Source organism: Onychomys torridus, chromosome 1 (genome assembly GCF_903995425.1).
Source record: "Onychomys torridus chromosome 1, mOncTor1.1, whole genome shotgun sequence".
Classification (NCBI taxonomy): domain Eukaryota; kingdom Metazoa; phylum Chordata; class Mammalia; order Rodentia; family Cricetidae; genus Onychomys; species Onychomys torridus.
This window is the reverse complement of record NC_050443.1, coordinates 59,725,138-59,732,240: the sequence shown is the minus strand read 5'-3', so window position 1 is coordinate 59,732,240 and position 7,103 is coordinate 59,725,138. Positions and strand designations below refer to the sequence as shown.

The following is a 7,103-nucleotide window of genomic DNA, read 5'->3' as shown; positions in this document are numbered from 1 at the left end:
GCTCCAAGAAAAGCTGAGGATTGGTTTTGCCGACAGATCTTCCATGTGGCCAGGTTTCATTCGATGAGACCAGAGCTCATCTCTGCTCCACAAGGCATTGGGCTTGACCTGGCCACAGCCTCCTCATGGCCATCCACTGGATTTTTTTACTTCCGTGACTTTTATGTACCAAAGTGACATGACTCTTGTTCAGATCCACTTGGTCCGTGTGGAGATGGACACACTGAATCACAAGTCTGCCTTTGTCAAGTGTGCGTCTTTCTCCAGCTCCATGTTCAGTGATGTCGTCTTGAAAGCTTGTCATCAGCCATGATGGCAGCATTCATGGCAAATGCTATGAATCAAGTCTTGGTTTCTTGTTTTATTGATTAGCTGATTGGCTATGTTAAGTGATTGTAAAATATTGATCATTCAAATTCAATTTAAAATTGTGCTGTCTATAGCCATGACATGGTGAATAGCAATGCATGTATGGTGAAATGTTCTCCTGGTTGAAAATTACTCTCTGACTCAGCAAAGGTGTGTCTTCCATGATTAACTAATGAAGCTCCAACCTGTTCTATTGTTTCTTTTCTTCTTCCTCCCTAACTAAAAGTGTCAACCAACATTTGTGTCAGAATGAAGATGAGTAACCAAGGGCTGGCTACAGGTACAAGAGCTGGGCAATAAATAAATAAAAGTATATTTACAATAATCAATTTTCCATATAGACTACTGTATGTTTTTATTATTATTTGAAAATGTCAAATCTTTATATCTGTAAGATTGATGTGTGTACCTAGGCACACATATTTTCCTCATGTCACTGGGTAGAGGAGGGCATCCATCAAAATGCAAGGTCTCCAGTAGTCTATGAAATCCTTAGACGACTAGCTGGATATGGGACTGCTTTACTGGATGACTCACTTCTGTGTCAGTTCAGTGAGAAATTTAAAAATGTAGTTTTCCACATACCTTATAACACTCAGGAGGCAGAGGTGGGACGTTTGGGAGTTCAAGGCCATTGTGGTCCGTCCGCATAGAGAGTTCCAGGCCAGCCAGGGATACATAGTGACACCCTGTCTCAAAAAGAAAAGAAGGAAGGAAGGAAGGAAGGAAGGAAGGAAGGAAGGAAGGAAGGAAGGAAGGAGAGAAAAAGAAAAAGAAAAGGAAAAAGAAAAGAAAAAGGCTAGAGAGATGGCTTGATGTATTTCCTGCTGTTCCAAAAGCCCTGAGTTAAGTTCCCAGCACCCACATCAGATGACTCACATCTGCCTGTAACTCCTGCTTCAGGGTACCTACACATGTGGCATATTGCCAGTGGCCGTGGCCGTGTCAGAGGAGCAGCAGGGGGCAATTGAAGTTCAAGGTGTCAGCCCACTAGGAGAAAACTCCCTGATGAATGAATCTCGGATAGGCAAGGCCCTGAGACCACAGACCCTGGAATGTCATTTGCTTCTGCTGTGCCTTCACATGTTTGCTGCTGGTGTCTTTTTCTGGTGCCTGGCATGGTGTGATTGAGTGTGGGGAGAGTCCTACTGCCTGTAATGTAGTGTGTTTATCTCATGGAAACATCCTGTTCTACTGGGCATTTTGACCTGTGGATTATTATGAAGATGACTTCTTCCTAAGCTGTACTGTCTAATTGATAATAATATACAGAGTTTTGATGAATAAATACAAGGAAGTGTCACACAGCTGGAGCACATGAGTTTCTATTGAGAAGCTGTGTAGACTGTGGCTTAGGTTAATGATTAAGAAAAACAACTGAGTCCCAGTAGCCCAGCTAATTAAATTCTTTTAATCTTAATGTTGGGAGATGTGTTCACAGGCTTCAGAGTGCATAATAGCTGAAACAAAACTTTGAAAATAACTTAAAGTTGAACTAAGATGTTTTTGTCAAATAGCTTTCAGGTGAAAAACCCAAGAAGATAATCTGAAGCTTTAGAAAAGCACATAGTTGAATGCAGAACTCTTTAAGGTCAGAGAACAAGAGCAAAGCAGCCCAATTATCATTAGCTGACACACTTTTCTTGCTAGGATTGGTTGATGATCAAAGGTGATGATTAATCCCTTATACCCATTTCTGCCCTCAATCTCCTGATATAAAAAAAAAAAAAAAAAACTATTGATGAATGGGTATGCATCCTAAAGATTTAAAGTAGAGCTGACTGATTCTTTTTCATATAGGTTTGTGATTCCTTTAGGATTCCTTATAAGATTACCTTTCAAGATAAGTAATAAAGCGACTGGCCCTTTCTTTGTAGCTGCAGAGTACAGCCTGCCAGTAAAAGACCTGACTGAGAAGAACACCTCGTTTGCCCATGCTGTTAATCTACAACATGTTGCTTGGGTATGAATGTATGTGGGCTCTGGAATAATTTGTTTTTCACCTGTAATATGTAAAATGTTTAATCATGTAAGGGATATGGGAAACATGCTGTTTTTTCACTGTTTGTTTTGTATTCGTTGTAATCATTCACTTGGAAAACAGAATGTAACCACATTGTAATTTGTATATTGCCTGAAAGATGTTGCTGGGGTATATAAGCTGTAAGAAAAAGAATAAAGATAGAGTTAAAATGGGCTAGAAGGGAAACATCATCAAGAATGAGAGTAGAAGGAAAACATCAAGAATGAGAGAAGGAAATCACCAGGAAAATAAAGACTAGAAAATGCAAAAGAATAATAAAGAAAAGGTCTGAAGGAAACCATCAAGAAAGTGAGTGTCTCTTTCCCTAACTCTCTTAGACAGAAAAGTCTTAGTATGTGGATTCCTTTCGAGCCCTGCGCTGCTGGAGCCTGGTCCCCCAGGCAGCAGTAGCATCCACACACATATACAAATAAATAAAAATAAACATTAAAATATAGCACACACTTTTCTGGGCAGGAGAGATGAGTTAGAGGTTAACAGCACTTTTTGCTCTACCAGAGGACTGGAATTTGGTTCCCAGTACCTACACTGGGCTCTGTAACTCCAGCTTAGAGGATCCATTTTCTGGCCTCCAAGGGCACTTGAACACATATGATATATGTTCATGTAAACACACATAAAATTTTTAAAATAAATCACATATATATGCATACACACACTTTGCTTGATGTTTCATTCAGCAATTAAACATTTAGCTTTTTTTAATAGAAATTTTATTGGAGAGAATAGAACCAGCACATATACAGGGAAAAGAACATAAAAATTCAACTGCTGTAGAACAACTGAAATCCACAATTATCCAATGTAGTTTGCCATTACTTTTCAGTTTCTTAACCAGCTTCCCTTAGTAGTGTGGGTATTTTTCAACTGAAACAGCATCAAGTTTTCAAAGAATTAAGAACCTCGGGAAAGGGACCCACTCTCAAGATAATGAAGGCACTATCAAGAGCCTCCTAGAGGGAACAACTCTACCAAATATTCCTTAGAGTAACTTGCGAGTGTAATAGTCTCTGTATCCCAGAGACCAGAGGGAAGGGTTAGAATGGGTACCAATGATGCAGTAATCAAAGCAGCCACGTTTTCTTCTCAGGAGAGCTCCTATAAGGAAACCAGGGGAAGCTGGAAAAGAAATACCAAAAGTCCACACAGCTATTTCCATTACACTGCTTCGTTTGGACACTGGAAGTGGAAAAGAAGTCAAATAATAGCCAGGCATGATGGTCCTAATAGCCAGGCATGATGGTCCACGCCTTTAATCCTGGCACTGGGGGGGGGGGGGGGGGGCGGCAGAGGCATGTGGATCTCTGTGAGTTCCAGGCCAGCCTGGTCTACAAAATCAAGTTCCAGGATAGCCAGGGCTGTTATGCAGAGACACCCTGTCTGTCTCGGGGGGGGGGGGGGGGGGGAGTGGAGTCAAATAACATAAGATTCAAAGAGTTAGGTTTATCCATTGGCTGCAGCCAACGACAAGTTCAAGGCCAACGTTCTTTGGGATTTCGTTGTACTGACTTGGGTTTTCTTTATCTCTTTCCATTTAGTCCCAGTCAATTAGGGGTTCTCTTCTTTAGATCAGCTGGTTTTTCTGCAAACCTCAGCTGATTGTGGACTTCTGAAACCAGAAGTCTGTGGCCAAGTGTTTTTCTCATCTTTGTAATTCAGGCAGTCACGTCATCAGTTGGTACTGTCTGTCTTGAAGTGCTTGCTCTGTGGTGCTTCTTCCTCACTGTGTCTTTCATTTGGATTTGATCTTTATTCTGAACAGTCTGTGTTTGAAGTTGCCCTTGCAAATGAGTTTGTCACCATCCTCGATATCTTTGCCTCTTGGGTTTTTAGCCGCAACTCTGTCTTTGCGATGGGCTAGCAACTGCGGTGTTCTTAATCCTCCATCTTTGATCCTGGCAACTGGCACGGTCTCTTCCAAACTGACTCCTCCCTTTCATTAAACATCAGCAGCACTTGGGTTTGAAAAAAGAGACCTCTTTATATTTTTGGTTGTGAGCCTAGCCTTTAATGGCTGAGCTATCCCTCCAGCCCGAGACCTCTTTAAATTCAGGAGCACACAACATTCCAAGGTCAATTGCTGCTGTGTTTGCCTAAGTAAAATGTCTTCAAATTTTCCTGAAGGTTTACTGTGCAAATGGACACATATGTTGGCCAGTAATCCATTGTAAAGATATTTACAGTTAGTTTGATATTGCCAGGTACATTCTGGTTCTGCACATACTGCTTGAATTGAATCATGGTGTCTTGAGAAAGCTCTGTGTCTTTAAGCATCCCTTCAGGCTGGCTGGTGAAAGCTCCACACCCATGTTTCAGTTTGGACAGCATCTCTCTCTCAGCATCTACAGATCCACTCTTGCCAGCTAACAGGCATTTGGTTAAATCTTTCACATAGAAAGCCTCAAAAACATCTTTTCCATAGATACATCTAGAAATGATCATCATTTTATCCAACATCTTCCTAAGGTGTGGTTTCTTTGCTGTTTGCACAAAGTTTTGAATCCACACACTTTGCTCTCAGTTCAGCTGGTTTATTTGTTCTTCTACTAACGAATGTTTCAAATTATTCTTTCATAGCATTAATAAAGTTTTTGTTTTTCAGAAAGCAGGTGTCAGTTATATGGTAAACTTCATCTTTAAAGTCCAACAATGTTTTATTTTTCAAGACAGGGTTTCTCTGTGTAACCCTGGCTTTCCTGGAACTCACTTGGTAGACCAGGCTGGACTTGAACTCATAGATCTGCCTGCCTCCAAGTGCTGGGATTAAAGGCATGCAACTGAAGATCTGATAGAGGGAAGACAAATTTGAATTCTGTTTAAGGTTATTTAACACTTTCTGAAGAATTGTTATTAAGTGTTCACCTAGAAGTTGCTTCTCAACAGAAGCAGTTAGTGACTCCTGGGTGGTCTGATGTAAGGAAGAAGTCTGTCCACTCCTAGGCGTTTATTAACATGTCCAAGTTACACAGGAGCCTCTCTTTCTTGCACTAACTTCTAACCTTCAGCTGTATAAAGCCAGGTAGTTTCTTCCAAAAATCACTGTTCGGAAGAGTCTTGGTGAATTTGCAAATCAGACAGCATGCTTAAAAGGCTTCTGATGTAAAGCTCCATTGACTGTTTTGCCATCCCCCTCTGTCAAGAGTAGGGTGCCATCAATTGTTTTCCTCTTGACTTCTTGGTCACTTCTAATATGAACCCTAAATAACTCCAGCCCTATGTCCCAAATGCCTCCATTCAGTAGCACTGGCTTCTGAAGAACATAAGTTCTATCCAGAAACAAACAAACTGCCCCTGATCATTATCATTTGCCTATAATCGTTTTTTGCCAGCATCTATCAACCATTTTTTGAAAAAGAACACAAACCAATGAATCCTCTATGAACTGATGAATCTGTTTTGATGTGGTCTTCACAGATCTGTCTCAGCTGCTCATACGAGTTTACAGAAATCTTGTAAGAGCAAAGATTTTCTACAGTCAAGTTGTGTTCTTCTAAATTGCACTTAATTGAAATACTATTCTGAATAGCTTTTGCCATATCTTTTAGCTTTTATCATGTGTCATCTCTATAGTTTTAGGCTTACCTTTAGAATTCCTGATCACTTGTTAGCAGAGCCAGTCTTGCTACTTAGTGAAGCTAGAGACCGTGGTAGAAGATTTAGCCAGGCTGTTTGCGTAGTGCACCAGAGAATTAATAATACTCTTACTTTTAAGTTGCTGCTTCTGTGAGATTGCAGCAGTTGGGGACGATGAGGAAGATGAGGAGCAAGATTCTTTAGGCATTTTCCTATCAAACCCTACAAACTCCAAGGTGTCTTCAAATGCAACTTCTTCTACATGGGTAGGTAGCTGGAAGTGGCCACTGGAACCCTGCCCGAGGCAGAGGATGAGGTTGAAATGGACACCGACTCTCTAGGTTGTGGAGGGGTAGAAAAGGAAAGGGTGCAATCAGAGTTCTCTCTAGTTACTGCTGCTCTGCTGCCGCTGTGCTATCAACGTTCTCTTCTTGGCAGAGTTCGCAGGAGTTGGCGCTGATTCGACCATCAGTGGCAGAAGTACCTGGGAAGACACTGTTCATAACACCCAGATGCTGAGACCCCCAGGTCCGCTGGACTTGAGGTGCAGAGGAACATTCAGCTTTTTTATTAAGAGCTTCTCATCTAGCCCTGTTTTCCATGGACCACCGGCTCTGAGGGGCTTGACTAAACTTTAGGGGCCAGGGATTCATTCACTAATTATATGTTCCCAAGGATACAGACTCACCACTCCAGTACGTGCAAGTTAGTGGACAGTGCCCTGTTGCACCACTGACTTCTCATGAGGCATGTTTAGACTGAGGGCGAGGTCTGGGGCGGCACCATTGTTCCAAGTATCTTTTATTATTTTATTATGTTTTCATTCTGGGACTGTGGCTTGGGTGTGAATAGCAATAATAACTACAATGGCAATGAGACGGTTGTTCTGGTTATCCCCTAGTCCCGATTGTTTGAACAGAACAACCCACAGAAAGAGATTCATTCATTTACTCAGCATCCCTGGCTGACCATGAGGGGGCTGGGTCTTGTCTCAGTCTCCTCCAGTGGCCATAACAAAATACCACCAACTGAGTGGCTTAAATGACACCTATGTAATTCTTACAGATGGTGTCAGCCTGTCCGGTTCCTCGCTGAGGGCTCTCCTCCTTGACTTCCA

The 7,103-nt window shown here is 41.7% G+C and overlaps 1 pseudogene; it reads right to left on the bottom strand.

The window, feature by feature from the left end:
* Positions 1-4,486: 4,486 nt before the first annotated feature.
* Positions 4,487-5,949, bottom strand: LOC118571532 (annotated as a pseudogene).
* Between the last annotated feature and the right edge of the window lie 1,154 nt (positions 5,950-7,103).